The 19152-nt window shown below is 46.3% G+C and overlaps 2 protein-coding genes across 3 annotated transcripts in view; one reads left to right on the top strand and one right to left on the bottom strand.

Moving 5' to 3' along the window:
* The window catches only part of XYLB (xylulokinase), a 452351-nt gene that overhangs the window by 393268 nt on the left and 39931 nt on the right, over positions 1-19152 (bottom strand). The window contains exon 1 of one of the 2 annotated variants that reach the window (XM_073677730.1): positions 840-1046. The exons of the other annotated variant lie outside the window; for it this stretch is intronic. The gene's annotated coding sequence lies outside the window, so the exon portion shown is untranslated. Of the gene's footprint in view, positions 1-839; positions 1047-19152 lie in introns of those variants that run through there. 2 annotated transcript variants of the gene reach the window in all.
* CUNH9orf152 (chromosome unknown C9orf152 homolog) overlaps positions 1-19152 on the top strand; it is a 31148-nt gene that overhangs the window by 763 nt on the left and 11233 nt on the right. The gene's annotated exons all lie outside the window — the stretch shown is intronic.

The raw sequence follows: 19152 nt of genomic DNA, 5'->3' as shown, positions 1-19152 counted from the left end.
TAACACACCCTCCATAACGTGGTTCCAAAGCAGAGATTATAGTAGGATGGGCACCAATATAGGTCATCCTTTTTACAGCCAGCATGTTCAAGGCAAGAAACAGATGTAGAACAGGTGATTGTGTCATGTATAATAATAATTAATAATAATTTATTTTGTACATCATAATAACTGAAGGAGTTAAAGGTGTTGTCTCAATATGGGTAAAACCGGCCAGGCGATCAGATGATCGCTTCAGCTCTAGCTTCAGAAACTCCAAGTGATGAGCTGGTAGGGAAAATTAGTATTAAATTCCAGTCATTCATATGTAATACAAGGACAGGTCACTTTGTTAGAGACTCATAAAATGGACAATCCAAACCTTTTATTATATTCATGAGGTTGTACAAGGCATATGGAAAGGGGCTCGGCTGTGATGAACCATCTCTTTTGGGTCAATATAAAAGTTCTTTCTTTAGACTTATGAAGCTACACATGATGATACCTCTATGTATTTTATATTAGCATGCACATAGGGGAATATCTCATCTGTGCCACAATAGCTGACTTTCCTTTATTAGACACACATTACAAACTACATTTGTCCCACTCAATATGGGTTTAATCTAGTACAGTCCTTCCTGGCTAAGAGGGTCAAAAGCACGCCTTAACTTGGATATTTAAGAGATCTGACAGATGCAAAAATTAAAGGAGTTTATTTTTAGACAGTGTGGACTTCTTCATGGACCTTAGGACCATTCAAACCCTGAACTCTGAGGAGTGCCTTGTGTGGTGTGAGCATCTTATAAAGTCCTTTAAAAGAGTCTGCATATTCCCACTCCGCAATCTACTTATCTTACCGATTTTACTCTGATCCTAATGGTGATGGTCTTATTGAATGAATTTGGCCACTTCAGCCAGCGTGTGGTTGCCACAGTCACATTTTGTCAACATTCCTGAATTTGCCAGGACTGTCTCGATTTTGCAGATGCAATCCCAGCAAATTCTTGGCTGTCACCGGTCGAAAAGGGGTGGACAAAGTCCAAAGTGGGTGGTCTGACTGGAAGTGATTCATGGCAGAGTTGGTCTATTTTCAGGCAGAACTTAACACCCCTCTTCTGTCAATTGATGGTAACTTTGCAATCTCCTGACATGGCATCACTATTGAAGTAATGTCAGTATGTATAGAAGGAAAACTGGGGTGGTGATCATGCTCAAAAACTAGTGCAGGGGACTGGAGCTGGAATGATGAAAATGTACACAGCTGTTACGATTTCCACATGGTCCAAGTTATGTCTCCCAGTCTCCAGCAACCCACAATCCTTATGAGGCAAACTACTCCTGGTTTCCAATGCACCACTGCTTCAGATGTTCAAGCCTGCATCGGCCTCCACTCCTCCAGGTGGAATAGGTTTCAGGACTGACTAACGCTGCATTTACACTTGCAATTGGTGTATCCCATGCACCACTCTGTAACATGTGTAGTCTTGGTTCAACTCTGCACATTTGCTGTAGCAATATAAAAATCCAGGACCAGACATCCTTCTTAGAATCAATTTGTCACGGGTGTGTCGCCACGAAGATCGTCACGAGTACACAGCCTGACTTCTCGCAGCTGACTTGTTGGTGCTTTGTGTTTTTCGGCAGTGAGGGAGTTAATTCTCTCTCTCTCTGTGCTAGACGAGGTCCAGCCTCGCCCAGCTGCAATCAATACTGCTGTAGTGAGACTCCTTCAAATGCCTGCTGGTCTGTTTGGGAAGTGTCGGTGAAAGCATTTCATTCAGACTAACAGAGCGGATCGTGGTGTTTGGAGTTTCTGAGATAAGTGCATTTGGAGTGTTTTTTCCCTTCCTCGCTTTATCATTTATCTCCTTTCCCGTTGGTGTTCCCTCTGTTGTAGTTGTGTAGTTGTTGTATGCAAGGTGGTTTTGGTTTTTCCCTTGTACTGTCTCGTTCGTCTAAGTACTGTGTGTGGGCATATTATTACTTGTCCCCTTTTGTTGTGATCGGGGTCCTTCTCAGGACTAGATTACTTAGGTGCAGGGATCCTCAGGAGGTAGGGGTTACGCTGGCGGCCTGGACCTCTGTACCTTTAACAGTACCTCCAGGTTGAGGGACTAGTCAGGGCCCCAGCTTAGGGTCAGCTTAGGCCCCCTACCTCCAGTATACAGAGACAGCGTGACATTTTCACCGACCCACTTAGTTTTTCTCCAGCTACCATGGATCCAGTAGCCGGTCTAGCTCGGCAGTTGCAGAGTTTGTCCATGGAGCTGGCGGACGTTAGGTCCAAGGTTTTGCATCCTCAGGAGCAAGCCGGACCAGAACCTAAAGTAGCTCTCCCTGACAGGTTCACTGGGGGGCGGGACAAGTTTTTTGTTTTCCGGGAGGCATGCAAGTTGTACTTTCGGCTGCGGCCTCGGTCATCGGGGAGTGAAGAACAAAGGGTGGGAATTGTCATCTCGCTCCTACAAGGGGACCCACAATCTTGGGCGTTCTCTCTTCCCCCGGGCTCCCCGGCTCTCCAGTCAGTGGATAGGTTTTTCGCTGCTCTGGGACTCGTATATGATGACCCAGATCGGATCTCCCTTGCTGAGTCTAAGTTACATAGGATCCAGCAGGGAGATCGTCCGGCGGAGGAATTCTGTTCGGAGTTCCGTAGGTGGGCCACGGACACCCAGTGGAATGACCCGGCTCTTAGGAGCCAGTTTTGTCAAGGTTTATCCGACAAATTACAGGATGTGTTGGCACAGTATGACTCTCCCGCGTCACTGGAAGCCGCTATGGCCCTTGCTATTCGCGTTGACAGACGGCTTCGGGAGAGGTGCGGGATAACTCTACCCCCTGTGATGACTCCACCTCCTACAAGGTCCCCTCATATGGTGGTTCCCCTGGTCAGTCCAGAGGAGCCTATGCAATTAGGAGGGACATCATTTCGGGGGAGGGGACCGGTGGTGCGCCATAAGACAGGAAGGTGTTTCTTCTGCGGGAGAAAGGGACATTTTATTGGGGGGTGTCCATCCCGTCCCTTGCAGAGTGTAGAGTCGTCGGAAAACTGTTGATCCCAGGTTGTGTGGTGGACGGCAATCTGGGAGTAGGTATTTCGTCCCTAGGTTCGTCTCAGTTTCTCGTACCGGCGGAGGTGGTGGTGGGTACGAGAACTGAGAGGATATCTGTTCTTCTGGATAGTGGGGCCGGGGCTAATCTGGTTGATGCTCGGTTTGCCCGGGTTCAAGGTATGCGATTGAGTGAGTTGGCTAAACCCATCCCCATATTCTCGATCGATGCCAGGCCTCTCGGTCAGGGAAGTTTTTTGCAAGCTGTGCATGACGTAAAACTTCAAGTGGGGGCGATACATAAAGAACTGTTGTCTTGCTACGTGTTGGAGGGTCTTCCCACTCCTATAGTGTTGGGCCTTCCTTGGTTAACTAAGCATAACCCGGTTATTAATTGGCAAACCAGAGAGATAAGCCAATGGAGTAAATTCTGTAATAAAAACTGCATGAACACGGTCATCGGTGCGGTTACTCCTTGGGTCTTACCTCCATTTCTGGCGGACTTTGAGGATGTATTCTCGGAGAAAGGGTGTCAGGAACTACCTCCTCATCGCGAGTATGACTGTTCTGTAAAACTGCTCCCTGAGGCCAAGTTACCTAAAGCTAGGTTGTATAACCTTTCTGGTCCTGAGAGGCAGGCCATGAAGGATTATATTTCAGAAAGTCTGGCTAAGGGGCATATTAGACCTTCATCTTCTCCGGTGGCTGCAGGGTTCTTCTTTGTTAAGAAGAAAGATGGAGGCCTACGCCCTTGCCTGGATTTCCGTGAACTTAATCGGATTACGGTCCGAGATCCGTATCCGCTCCCACTTATTCCCGATCTCTTTAATCAGATCGTGGGCGCCAAATGGTTCTCTAAGTTGGATCTCAGGGGGGCGTACAATCTGATTAGGATGAAGGAGGGGGATGAGTGGAAGACGGCGTTTAACACTCCGGAGGGGCATTATGAGAACCTTGTCATGAAATTCGGTCTGACTAATGCCCCGGCGGTGTTCCAACACTTTGTTAATGACATTTTTCGCCGCCTGGTGGGACAGTTTGTTGTCATATATCTGGATGATATCTTAATTTACTCGCCGGATCTGGTGTCTCATCAGGAGCACGTTAGGCAGGTGTTACAGATCTTGCGGGATAATAAACTGTATGCCAAATGGGAAAAGTGTGTGTTCGCCGTACAGGAACTCCAGTTTTTAGGCTTCCTGGTTTCAGCGTCCGGTTTTCGTATGGACCCTGGGAAAGTGCGGGCAGTTCTTGAGTGGGATCGGCCAGAGAATCTTAAGGCACTACAACGTTTCCTGGGGTTTGCTAATTATTACCGGAAGTTCATTCGTAATTTCTCGTCCATGGTTAAGCCTCTCACAGACATGACTAAAAAGGGGACGGATTTTTCTAGGTGGTCTGACAAGGCTTGTCAAGCATTCTCCTCCTTGAAAAAATGTTTTGCCTCGGCACCCATACTCATTCAACCTGATGCGTCACAGCCATTCATTGTAGAGGTAGACGCTTCCGAGGTAGGGGTGGGAGCAGTATTGTCACAGGGTTCGTCCCCTGGTAAGTGGCATCCGTGCGCCTTTTTCTCTAAAAAATTGTCGTCCGCTGAGAGGAATTACGATGTCGGCAATAGGGAACTCTTGGCCATTAAGTTAGCTTTTGAGGAGTGGCGCCATTTTTTGGAGGGGGCAGTCCATCCGGTCACCGTCATCACCGATCACAAGAACCCGCTATATCTGGAGTCCGCGAAACGTCTGAATCCCAGACAAGCTAGGTGGTCATTGTTTTTTACCAGGTTTAATTTTGTCGTTACATATCGTCCTGGGTCAAAAAATGTAAAGGCGGATGCCTTATCTCGTAGTTTCCCTGGGGCCGGGAATACGGACGACCCGATTCCTATCCTTCAGGAGGGGGTGGTGGTTTCGGCAGTATGCTCTGAGCTGGAGGAGGAGGTATTGGAGGCTCAGGGGGACGCCCCTGTTGGACCTCCGGGGAGACTGTTTGTTCCAGATCAGTTGCGACAAAAGGTGATTGAGGCACACCATAACTCAGTTTTTGCAGGACACCTGGGGAGTAAAGCAACTGTGGATCTCCTCTCGCGTCGGTTTTGGTGGCCTAACTTACATAAGGAGGTGGTAACTTTTGTCGCGTCCTGTGGGGTTTGTGCGCGCTCTAAGACCTCACATACCCGTCCGTCTGGGGCCCTCTTACCTTTGAAGATCCCGGAGCGTCCTTGGACTCATCTGTCTATGGACTTTATTACGGACCTCCCTCCGTCTTCGGGTAAAACGGTCATACTCGTTGTAGTGGACAGGTTCAGCAAGATGGCACATTTTATCGCTCTTTCGGCTCTCCCTAATGCTAAAACTCTTGCGCAGGTGTTCATTGGGGAGATTGTGAGGCTTCACGGGGTACCCTCCGAGGTGGTGTCTGATCGGGGGTCTCAGTTTGTGTCCAAGTTCTGGAAGGCGTTTTGTGCACGGCGGGGGATGCATTTGTCATTCTCATCGGCTTTTCATCCTCAGACCAATGGTCAGACGGAACGTATGAACCAGAGCTTGGAGACATATCTCCGGTGTTTTGTGTCAGAGAACCAGGAGGACTGGGCTTCTTTCTTACCTCTGGCAGAGTTTGCTCTTAATAATAGGCGGAGCGAGTCCACTGGTAAGTCCCCGTTTTTTGGGGCATATGGTTTTCACCCCCAGTTTTGTACTTTCAGTAGGGGGGGCTCTTCGGGGGTTCCTGAGGAGGAACGATTTTCCTCATCACTCGCTTCAGTATGGAGAGGGGTGCTGAAGAATCTGAATACTATGGGGAACCGATACAAACGTATGGCTGATAGGAGGAGAGTGTCTGGTCCGGACCTAAGTTTGAACGATCGGGTATGGTTGTCTACCAGGAATATTAAACTTAAGGTTCCCTCCTGGAAACTGGGTCCCAGGTTCATCGGGCCGTACAGAATCAGTTCTATTATTAATCCGGTGGCATTCCGTCTTGACCTCCCCCCTACGTTTAAAATTCACAACGTGTTCCACAGATCGTTGCTTAAGAGGTATGTGGCGCCGGTGGTACCGTCACCTTTACCTCCCCCTCCTGTGGTGGTCAATGGTAACTTGGAGTTCCAGGTATCGAGGGTCATCGATTCACGCTTTAATCGCCGGTCCCTTCAGTACCTGGTTCATTGGAAAGGGTATGGTCCTGAGGAGAGGATGTGGGTTCCTGCGTCGGATATTAACGCAGACCAATTAGTTCGGGCCTTCCACACGACTCACCCGGATAAACCTGGCCCTGAGGGTCCGGAGGCCCCTCATAGAAGGGGGGGTACTGTCACGGGTGTGTCGCCACGAAGATCGTCACGAGTACACAGCCTGACTTCTCGCAGCTGACTTGTTGGTGCTTTGTGTTTTTCGGCAGTGAGGGAGTTAATTCTCTCTCTCTCTGTGCTAGACGAGGTCCAGCCTCGCCCAGCTGCAATCAATACTGCTGTAGTGAGACTCCTTCAAATGCCTGCTGGTCTGTTTGGGAAGTGTCGGTGAAAGCATTTCATTCAGACTAACAGAGCGGATCGTGGTGTTTGGAGTTTCTGAGATAAGTGCATTTGGAGTGTTTTTTCCCTTCCTCGCTTTATCATTTATCTCCTTTCCCGTTGGTGTTCCCTCTGTTGTAGTTGTGTAGTTGTTGTATGCAAGGTGGTTTTGGTTTTTCCCTTGTACTGTCTCGTTCGTCTAAGTACTGTGTGTGGGCATATTATTACTTGTCCCCTTTTGTTGTGATCGGGGTCCTTCTCAGGACTAGATTACTTAGGTGCAGGGATCCTCAGGAGGTAGGGGTTACGCTGGCGGCCTGGACCTCTGTACCTTTAACAGTACCTCCAGGTTGAGGGACTAGTCAGGGCCCCAGCTTAGGGTCAGCTTAGGCCCCCTACCTCCAGTATACAGAGACAGCGTGACACAATTAGAATTGTTGTTCACAAAAATGTCACATGCGACATTTCAGCCAAGCAGGGCCCTTATCAAGCCACACCTCTTACATTTATGACTCGCTGAAGGCCCTGCATGGCCAAAACGTTGCATGTGAAATTTCTGATTACAACAATTATAATAAAGTAATTAGAAAGAAGATGTATGGTGCCTTGGTTCCTGGATTTTAATAAGGCTGTATTTATCACTAGCCATTCCACAAAATTAACCCCTTAACGACCACCGATACGCATTAAAACGGCAGCCGTTAAGGGGCCTTATTCCCTCATTGCCGTTTTAAAACAGCCATCGGGAATAAGGCTGTTGTGCCCCGCAGAGTTAGAAAATCTCTGGGGTCTCAGCTACCAGGAGTGGAGACACATGATCAGGGCCAGTTTCTCTGGTCCCCGATCACGTGATTGCTGTTATTCAGTGAATAACAGCAATCATGGGGAAAAAAAACTGTGCCCATGGTTACAATGATTTCTCTCTCCTCTAACATGATATACATGTCAGAGGAGAGAGAAATGAAGCCACCCCGGTACCTTCGCTGTCCCCCGGATCTCCTGATCCATCCCCTGGCCCTCCGTCATTTTCCTGAAAAAAAAACGGCGGGCGCATGTGCAGTGCACCAGCTGAGATCTACCAGCCAGTACCCGGCAACAAAAGGGAATTTTCCCTATTGGTTCCTTTTGATCACTGTGATATACCCTATCACAGTGATCAAAAGAAAAAAAATAGTAAATCAAATCCCCCTTTGTCACACCATTAATTAGGCAAAAGTTATACAATAAAAAATATATTTTATTTTCCAATCTTTGCTGTTAGGCTTAGGGTTGGGGTTGTGCTAGGATTAGGGTTGTGTTAGGGTTAGGGTTATGTGAGGGTTAGGATTAGGGTTGAGTTAAGGTTAGGGTTGTGTTATAGTTAGGGTTAGGCTTAGGGTTGTGTTGGGGTTAAGGTTGGATTTAGGATTGGGATTTTTTTCAACAGTAAAGAAAAAAAAAATAATGACGATATGATGACTAGTGTTGAGCATTTTGAACCCAGAGTTACGACACAGAATTTGATAACATTACGTCGTCATATTGAATATGTTGTCATTAGTGTTGCTTGCTACTTCAGTTCGCATCGGGTGTCTGTGGTGCAACGTGACGTTGGTGGATGGAGCGAGACATGATGTCCTAGATGTGCTCAATCGGATTCAGGTCTGGGAACAGGCGGACCAGTCCATAGCTTCAATGCCTTCATCTAACAGGAACTGCTGACACACTCCAGCCACGTGAGGTCTGGCATTGTCCTTTATTAGGAGGAACCCAGGGTCAACCGCACCAGCATATGGTCTCACAAGGGGTCTGAGGATCTCATCTCGGTACCTAAAGGCAGTCATGCTACCTCAGGAGAGCACATGGAGGGCTGTGCGGCCCTCCAAAGAAATGCCACCCCACACCATTACTGACCCACTGCCAAACCGGTCATGCTGAAGGATGTTGGAGGCAGCAGATCGCTCTCCACGGTGCCTCCAGACTCTGTCACGTCTGTCACATATGCTCAGTGTGAACCTGCTTTCATCTGTGAAGACCACAGGGCGCCAGTGGCGACTTTGCCAATCCTGGTGTTCTGTGGCAAATGCCAAGCGTCCTGCACGGTGTTGGGCTGTGAGCACAACCCCCATCTTTGGACGTTGGGCCCTCATACCACCCTCATGGAGTCGGTTTCTAACCGTTTGTGCAGACACATGCACATTTGTGGCCTGCTGGAGGTCATTTTGCAGGGCTATGGCAGTGCTACTCCTGTTCCTCCTTGCACAAAGGCGGAGGTAGCGATCCTGCTACTGGGTTGTTGCCCTCCTACGGCCCCCTCCACGTCTCCTGGTGTACTGGCCTGTCTCCTGGTAGCGCCTCCAGCCTCTGGCCACTACGCTGACAGACACAGCAAACCTCCTTGCCACAGCTCGCATTGATGTGCCATCCTGGATGAGCTGCACTACCTGAGCAACTTCTGTGGGTTTTAGAGTCCGTCTCATGCTACCACGAGTGTGAAAGCACAACCAACATTCAAAAGTGACCAAAACATCAGCCAGAAAGCATTGGTACTGAGATGTAGTCTGTGGTCCCCACCTGCAGAACCACTCCTTTATTGATGGTGTCTTGATAATTGCCAATAATTTCCATCTATTGTCTATTCCATTTGCACAACAGCATGTGAAATTGATTGTCAATCAGTGTTGCTTCCTAAGTGGACAGTTTGATTTCAAAGAAGTTTGATTTACTTGGAGTTATATTCTGTTGTTTAAGTGTTCCCTTTATTTTTTTGAGCAGTGTACAATAGTGTTGTGTGCATAGACAGTCACTGTTCTCAGCAGCACATGTCCTGTTTACACAAGACAATGTGCTGCTGAGAATGAGGATTTTTAAGCAAGGTTAAAAATCATTTCAGCCAAGGAACGAGCATTTTGCTCATTTGTCAGGTGATTGTCAGCCTATTTACACTAGGCAATTATTGGAAACGAGCTTGATAATTGGCCAGGGTAAATGCACCCTAAATTACAGGGCAACTGCAGTTCCAATAGGCACCAGACAGACCTACAATCTCTCCACCATTGCTGTCAAACCTTTTCTTCCATCTTCTCCTGACTGCTGCAGCCAGTAATCCCCTTGTGAGAACGTGGTGGTGCTTGGCACTGGAGTAACCACATAGATCAAAGTAGCAAATCAAACTGGGCTTATTCCACTTGCTATACTTGCCCTTGCACTGGACAGCCAAGATTCAGTCATTCCTGTGGCAAAATGCAGCATCCTCTCCCCACGACCTTTTGGGTGACCAGTAAAGTAACTAGTGTTGGGTTCTGTAAAGTCCCACAAATAACTCAATGAGTCCACTTAAGGTAAATGCCTACAAGTTTGCTTATTTCATTATGAATGTTTCCTCAATCCTTGGGTAGTAAATGGAGGATTTACAGCTCTCCTGCCTTATACAGCCCCACACAGGGGGAAGAAGGTAACCATGTTTTTTTTAATCTTGTACAGCCCCCTGCCTGTGAATCAGTCCAATAGTTGTTACATATGGTCACATTTTACTATCTTTTTCTACATGAATATCACTCATTTACAGATAAAAGGCAAAAAATAACTTTATATTATTTTAAAGGGGTTCTCTGGGACTTTGCTTATTTTTCCCTATGGGCCTGAGAACTTACAGCCAGATAGTTGCCAACTACCCATCTGTTCTGCCTGGCGCCAATCTCTGCTGGCTCAGAGTCGTCATGGACCGCTCCTAGCAGTGATTCTGCTGCTTCATTTGACCTTATGTCAACAGAGCAGCTCTTCCAGTCTGCTCTTTCAACAGGGCATTACTGCCAACATCATGCCAATTGGCAGCGGGGAGCCTGCGGTCAATCCGCATGACATAGGCAGAGACGCTCTGTCAACAGAGCAAAAGAGAAGAAGCTGCTTTGTCAGTGTGACGTCATGGGAAGTCACAGAATCGCCGGCAGCAGAGATCGGTGACCGCTCTGAGCTGGCAGAGATTGGCCGTGGGCATACCAGGCAGGTAGTTAGCAAGTACCTGCCTGTAAGTTCTTAGGCCCATAGGGAAAAATAAGCAAAGTCCTGGAAAACCCCTTTAAGTTTATTTACATTTACTTAAATCAAAGAATTTTGACTGCTTTTACACATTCCTAGGAACAATGTCTAAACTGCCAGCCAATCACCTGATCAACAAGCAAAATGCTCGATCGTCAGGTGAAATGATTTTTACACTAGCTTAAAAAATCATCTTTCTCGGCAGCACATTATCCTGTGTAAACAGAACATATGCTGCCAAGAACACGGACAGCCTATGCACATATAACAATTGTATTAACAATCAATCTGTGGACATGGAGGTGCAGTTGACCTGTCTAAGCAGGCTATTAAACGAACACCAAACAGCTTACATGTAGCCGAACGGGCACGATCAGCCAGTGTAAATGCAGCCTTACAGCAGCTAAATAGATGGAAATGTTTACGTTTTACAAAGTCCTAGATAAAGCTAAATTAATGCCAAAAGGGTTAACAGTCATAGATAGCTGCAGTAAAAGCTTATAATCACTGTTGAAAGTTAATTGTAAGGTGAGCAAAGCCTCTGAACTGCTCGTATTCAGGATCAGGGCACATAAAGTAAGGTAATTGGCTTGGGCTAGCATATTGACATTTTACATAACATGAAATGCACCAGTTTAAGATTTGAACATACAAATTACATTTTCAGTAAGTCTAGATATCTATTACATCAAACTAAGGAAGTAGTAAGTATATTTCCAAACATATACAGTACAGACCAAAAGTTTGGACACACCTTCTCATTTAAAGATTTTTCTGCATTTTCATGACTATGAAAATTGTACATTCACACTGAAGGCATCAAAACTATGAATTAACACATGTGGAATTATATACTTAACAAAAAAGTGTGAAACAACTGAAAATATGTCTTATATTCTAGGTTCTTCAAAGTAGCCACCTTTTGCTTTGATGACTGCTTTGCACACTCTTGGCATTCTCTTGATGAGCCTCAAGAGGTAGTCACCGGAAATGGTTTTCACTTCACAGGTGTGCCCTGTCAGGTTTAATAAGTGGGATTTCATGCCTTATAAATGGGGTTGGGACCATCAATTGTGTTGTGCAGAAGTCAGGTGGATACATATCTGATAGTCCTACTGAATAGACTGTTAGAATTTGTATTATGGCAAGGAAAAAGCAGCTAAGTAAAGAAAAACGAGTGGCCATCATTACTTTAAGAAATTAAGGTCAGTCGGTCCGAAAAATTGGGCAAACTTTGAAAGTGTCCCCAAGTGCAGTTGCAAAAACCATCAAGCACTACGAAGAAACTGGCTCACAGGAGGACCACCCCAGGAGAGGAAGACCAAGAGTCACCTTTGCTTCTGAGGATAAGTTTATCTGAGTCACCAGCCTCAGAAATCGCAGGTTAACAGCAGCTCAGATTAGAGACCAGGTCAATGCCACAGAGTTCGAGCAGAAGACACATCTCTTAAACAACTGTTAAGAGGAGAATTTGCGCAGCCGGCCTTCATGGTAAAATAGCTGCTAGGAAACGAGTGCTAAGGACAGGCAACAAGCAGAAGAGACTTATTTGGGCTAAAGAACACAAGGAATGGACATTAGACCAGTGGAAATCTGTGCTTTTGTCTGATGAGTTCAAATTTGAGATCTTTGGTTCCAACCACCATGTCTTTGTGCGACGCTGAAAAGGTGAACGGATGGACTCTACATGCCTGGTTCCCACCGTGAAGCATGGAGGAGGAGGTGTGATGGTGTGGGGGTGCTTTGCTGGTGACACTGTTGGGGATTTATTCAAAATTGAAGGCATACTGAACCAGCATGGATACCACAGCATCTTGCAGCGGCATGCTATTCCATCCGGTTTGCGTTTAGTTGGACCATCATTTATTTTTCAACAGGACAATGACCCCAAACACATCTCCAGGCTGTGTAAGGGCTATTTGACCAAGAAGGAGAGTGATGGGGTGCTACGCCAGATGACCAGGCCTCCACAGTCACCAGACCTGAACCCAATCGAGATGGTTTGGGGTGAGCTGGACCGCAGAGTGAAGGCAAAAGGGCCAACAAGTGCTAAGCATCTCTGGGAACTCCTTCAGGATTGTTGGAAGACCATTTCCGGTGACAACCTCTTGAAGCTCATCAAGAGAATGCAAAGAGTGTTCAAAGCAGTCATCAAAGCAAAAGGTGGCTACTTTGAAGAACCTAGAATATAAGACATATTTTCAGTTGTTTCACACTTTTTTGTTAAGTATATAATTCCACATGTGTTAATTCATAGTTTTGATGCCTTCAGTGTGAATGTACAATTTTCATAGTCATGAAAATACAGAAAAATCTTTAAATGAGAAGGTGTGTCCAAACTTTTGGTCTGTACATGTCCAGCTTATGCATATTGCTAAATCCTCAGAGTGCAAATCCACATCATTGTACGAGCCTGCAAAGTGTATTTTTTTTAACAAATCTTATGAACATCCTGTGAAATATATTTAAAGAGTAAATTGATATCAGCTGTAGGTGTGAATTTCATCCTGTCTAAAGTGAAGGGTGAAATGTACGACTTCCCTACTTCTTTGCAATGACATCCACGGTTTTAAATACCGTTGCGAATATCACTGCTAGATAAGATTATTCTATGTACGCAATGTATGAATTGTCCATTGCAACTGCCACTTTTTCTTTTACCATACATTTTGTACAATACTACAATTAAGCTTTGACAATCTTTTCAACACCAATTATTCAACCTTTTCCAAAACAGGATATACCATATATACTCGAGTATACCCCTCATCCCCCAGTCCTGGTATGCATGGCCCCCTCATCCCCCAATCCTGGTATGCATGGCCCCCTCATCCTCCAATCCTGGTATGCATGACCCCCTCATCCTCCAATCCTGGTATGCATGGCAATCTCATCCCCCAAATCCTGGTATGCATGGCCCCCTCATCCCCTAATCCTGATATGCATGGCCCCCTCACCCCCCAATCCTAGTATGCATGGCCCCCTCACCCCCCAATCCTGGTATGCATGGCCCCCTCATCCCCCAATCCTGGTATGCATGGCCCCCTCATCCCCCAATCCTGGTATGCATGGCACCCCTCCTCCCTCTTCCTGGTATGTATGACCACTTCATCCCCAATCCTGGTATGCATGGCCCCCCTTATCCCCAATCTCGGTATGCATGGCCTCCTCATCCACAATCCTGGTATGCATGGCACCCCTCATCCCCAATCTCGGTATGCATGGCCTCCTCATCCACAATCATGGTATGCATGGCACCCCTCATCCCCAATCTTGGTATTTATGGCCACCTCATCCCCCAATCCTGGTATGCATGGCCCCTTCATCCCCCAATCATGGTATGCATGGCCCCCTCTTCCCCCAATCCTAGTATGCATGACCCCCTCATCCCACAATCCCAGTATGCATGCCCCCCTCATCCTCCAATCCTGGTTTGCATGGCCATCTCATCCCCCAATCCTGGTATGCATGGCACCCTCATCCCCCAATCCTAGTATGCATGGCATCCCTCATCCCTCTTCCTGGTATGTATGGCCACCTCATCCCCAATCCTGGTATGCATGGCCCCGCTCATCCCCAATCTAGGTATGTATGACCACTTCATCCCCAATCCTGGTATGCATGGCCCCCTTGTCCCCAATCCTGGTATGCATTGCCTCCTCATCCACTATCCTGGTATGTATGGCCCCCTAATCACCAATCCTGGTATGTATGGCACCCCCTCATCCCTCAATCCTGGTAAGTATAGCCCGATCACTGCACACGTCAAAAATAAACACTTATACTCACCTTCCTTCCTCACCTCTGCTTCAGCACTGAGACCTGTTCTCCTGCAGCAGCTCATGTCAGCATCTGAACAGTGCATGACGTCACTGCCATGCGCTTTCAGACACTGATGTGAGCTGCAGGCATTCACTTCTCTCCACGCTGGGACTATGTGTGTGGAGAGGAGCGAATATGTATTCTCTTTAGTGGTGGGCACTGTCAGCAGGAGTTGCAGCTCAGCGCTCCTCTGTGCCCGCTACTAAAGAGAATGAATATTCATTCTGCTCCATGTCCATGGGAGTGGAGAAGAGGCAATATTCATTTCCCTTTAGCAGCGGGCACACGTGGTAGCTGCAGCAGCTGGCTACTATGTGTGCCCCGCTCCTCTGCCGTCGCAACCCTCCCACTATTCACCAACAGAATTATATTTGAGTATATACCCGAGTATAAGCCGAGGAGGGCTTTTCAGCACAAAAAATGTGCGGAAAAAAAGTCGGCTTATACTCAAGTATATACGGTAATAAGAAATGCTAAGTTGATAGGTACATGTACAGAAAGCAAAATGTGGCAGCAGGTTGCAGTATAGGTTTGGGGTGTACGGTTGTCAAATTGGACTAGGAAAACTAGTGTGCGAAACTGACATGCACTAATAGATGTCTCCATTTTTTCTATTTTTTTTCAACCCCCTTCCCAAAAATGACAAAATGAGATTTTCTACATAGGTAAACAACCAAAAAGCCACCAGTTGCAACAGGGTGCTGTATTGGTATGGCAGGCATGTACAGATGTAAAATAGATGAGAAAAAAATTGCGACATGTACACTTTGTGAGGTAGACAGTCACAATTTTTTGATTTTAGGGAATTTTATTTTGCATTTTTAGAAAACAATTAATCCCACTTGTCACATAAATGATTGCACAAAAAAATGCAAAAACTCAGTACAGTCGCTGGTGACAAACAAGAACAACATCTCTGGCTGACGCTGATTTCAGATTTTTTTTCCCGCGAAAATATTGTGTTGTCTTGCTTCTGCATTCTAGTGCATTAAAAATTCAAATGCAGCAAGACAAATACCGCTGTAATGCCCACAGTTGTAGCATGTGGTTCATGGTCCCACTGTGCCACGGGGCCGGGCTTACCTAGGAGGGGCGTGGCTAAGCGGCTACCTGGTTTTTACTGGATCTCCAGATTTGAGCTGCAGGTAGCCAACAGGTACCACTGCTAGGCAGTCCCCAGTACTGCGGCTGCTGACCGCAGGCGTCAGGTTCGCCAACACAGATAAGGACTCGGGAGTCACAGAAAGGATTCGGACTCTGTTCAGACTACTCAGGTTCTGGGTGCTCTGACAGAATGGATACCGACACTGAGTCACATGCGAAAAGAAAAGAAAGGGCGCATGTGTAGACTCACAGGGCTATTTAAATCATTTAAAAAGTGCCAGTACACTCACCTGTGATGGTTGTGTACGTCTACACAACCAAGATTAAGCGTGTGATTAATGAGGCTCCGGGTCACCTCTATTTGTAGTACCGTCCTGTCGGTGTTTGCCTCGCAACTCCGTGCTCCTCAAGTGGTCACACGATCCTGCTGGACCAGATACCACGTCACCGCAGGTCCTCAGTAGTTTAACCCGGTGGCTGGATAACCACAGGTCCTCACACATCCAAATATGCCCAGCTGCTCCTGCCGCTTTGGCTCCGTATGGAGATATTTAACAAGTAAACAATGGTGCAGCGGTCTCAGGGAGCGCCAAAGGAATACTGGAAAATTTAACAGATGGCAACCGACTTTTATTCTTCCTCCAATACCACTGCCACCCCACCTGATGAAGACGGCTTAGACCGTTGAAACGCGTTGTGGCAGTGGTATTGGAGGAAGAATAAAAGTCGGTTGCCATCTATTAAATTTTCCAGTATTCCTTTGGCGCTCCCTGAGACCGCTGCACCATTGTTTACTTGACACGGAGTCACAGACAGGGCTGGATTCAGATACTGGAACGGGCTCAGACAGTACAGACTAAGGAGCACTAACGAGGACTGACACAGGTGCAGGTTCAAGTACTGACGGAACGGTTACAGGGTTGAGGTACTGTCGCTGAGGCTTCTCTGGGTTCAGGTACCACCAATGCAGCTTCAGGGTTCAGGTACCACCAGGTGAGGCTTCAGTGTTCAGGGACCACCAGGTGCCTTTTATACAAGATGCTTCCCAGCTATTGGCTAGGGGCACTTTCAAACTACGCACGCTGCCCCTTTAAGAGCAGGGGAGAGCGCACGCAGCCGGAAAGTCTGTGCAGTGTGCACAAACGACAGGGAGGTGAGAATGTCGCCGTCCCTGCATAAAGGAGGAAGGGGAACCATGCAGGGGCGCCAGCATTAGTGTTATAGCCACTACATTGTATCACTGATCAATCACACTAAGGCTGTCACTGCCTCTATCTCTCGGTTTCCCTATTAATTGAATTTGTGTAATATTTGCAGACTACTAAACTCATCATCTTCAATGCTGCACTTATAGAACACATTACGGTGTAGATTATTTGTTCAATGTTTTAGGACTTATACAATAGGATGACAAATTAACATTCATACATTGTCCACTGACTCCCAGAAAAAAGTGTGTGCATGTAATGTGCTATATATATATATATATATATATATATATATATATATATATATATATATATATATATATATATATATATGCATATATACACACACACATACATACACATATATATTTATTATATATATATATATATATTACACACACACACATATATACACATATATACACACACTTGCGAAAGATACAGTTTGCATACTTTTTAGGGTACTTTATACTCTTTGCAAACTACAGCAAAAAAAAAGTAAAGTGAAAGAACACTTAAGTGGGTCTGATAATTATGTGTAAGCCTCTCAGGAAGCCGATAATGATGTAATGGGGCTTTTATCTCAGACTATAACTCATGTGGAGTTAACATCGAGTCTTACCGGTCTATGAACCATTAGTATGACACACAACCCTGTAATGCTGCCTTTGGTTTGTTTTCTATACAATGCCCCATTATTTCATTTATCGCTATACCTCAGGAGTAGGCTGCACTCAGGAACTTGAAGGTTTGTTTTGGCAAAATGTTCAGTCCATTTGAGTTACTTTTCCATATCAGACATCTCTGTTTAACTGTTTAATCTGTCTGAAGACATCAGTGTTTTACACAGCACTATATCTGCTGGGTGTGTCTCTTGTTATCTTACATAAATAACCCCAACCAGAAATATAAACTATGTTCATGTATCTAAAGGTGGAAATCAAGGCACCAAAATCTTAAATTGTAGTCAGCACTTTGACAATGTCATAATATTGGAAAACCAATTCACAAAAAAGAATAGGTGAGTACCAATAAATCATAGATCCTACTAATAAAGGTACCACATTTATACAAGTACAGTAAAATATATGTATTACATTTGTTTAAAACATACTGTATATTCCCTCATGAATTCATTATTTACTGACCACATCCTGTTTCCTATTACACCCCTACCCCTATATGTCCACTCATGTGTTTGATACTTCCCCAGTATACATATCTGTATGTTTGTTTTTTTAAAATGACAGACTATATGTTTTAAACAAATTTAATAAATAATATATTTTACTCTAGTATAAGTGTGGTACCTTTCTGTGTAGGATCTGCAATGTCATAATACTGCCATGATTTTTATTTGGCTCTATGGTTAGCATTGTTAATTGCAGCACCGAGTTCCTGCGTGTTATGCCCAACCAGTGGCGAATGTGGATTGGTGGACCCACTATGCCACAGGGTGGGGTCTGCCTAGGTAGGGGCGTAGCTAAGAGGCTACCTGGTGTTCACTGCAGCTCCAGATGGTGGAGACAGGCTGGGCTTCAGGCAGCCACCAGGTACCACTCCTAGGCAGATGCCGGTACTGCAGCAGCTGACTCCAGGGGCAGGTTAGCTGACAGACTAGGGCTTCATTCAGAGTAATAGGTTCAGTTCAGGATCACTGCAGAACGGTTACTGACACAGTGATTCAGATAGGGAAAGCGTTCAGATACTGGCCGCACCGGGACCAGGGGACTTCGGAAGCTGGACTGGCCGCACCAGTACAAGGGGACAATGTTCAGGCACTGGCCACACCGGGTCCAGGGGACTTCGGGGACAGGACTGGCCGCACCAGGACGAGGGGACAATGTTCAGGCACTGGCCACACCGGGAACAGGGATTCGGGTTCAGGACATAGGTCCTCTGGTCGCGGTACGGCCAAACAACTCACTAGTAGGGGAGACTACATACTAATGAAAGCTGTTGCTTCGGTGACTTACTAAAAGAGAGGGAGTCTTTTATACAGTATGACTCTCAGTAATAGGCTGAGAGCCATCCAGCAGGTGAACTGATTATGCTAAATGCCTCTCGGCAACAAGCTGAGGGCATTTACTATATTCGCACGCTGCCCCTTTAAGAGCAGAGGACAGGAAGCACACCAGGGACCATGCCGCGGGGCTGAAGCAATCAGTATGCCAGCGTCCCTAAATGGATGTCGGAAGGGAAACCATGCAGGGGAGATGGCAATAACATTACACTGGGTTGGATCCATACCAAGGTCTCTGGAGCTGATTTACTAATCCTAACTAATTTTTAGACCAGTTGTCCCCAACCTTTCTGACCTTGAGAGCCACATTTAACTCCGAGAGAGGGTCGCGAGCCACATCCAGCTCCTGCCCCCTCACAGTAGTGGCAACCAAAGCCCCCATTACGAGTATAATGATAACCAAAGCTTTTCCACAGAAATCACCCAGAA

The sequence above is a fragment of the Phyllobates terribilis genome, unplaced genomic scaffold (assembly GCF_046119375.1).
Source record: "Phyllobates terribilis strain yellow unplaced genomic scaffold, ASM4611937v1 Scaffold_4__5_contigs__length_816908805, whole genome shotgun sequence".
Taxonomy (NCBI): Eukaryota; Metazoa; Chordata; class Amphibia; order Anura; family Dendrobatidae; genus Phyllobates; species Phyllobates terribilis.
Note: the sequence above shows the minus strand (reverse complement) of the source record. Positions and strands in the feature narration are given on the sequence as shown.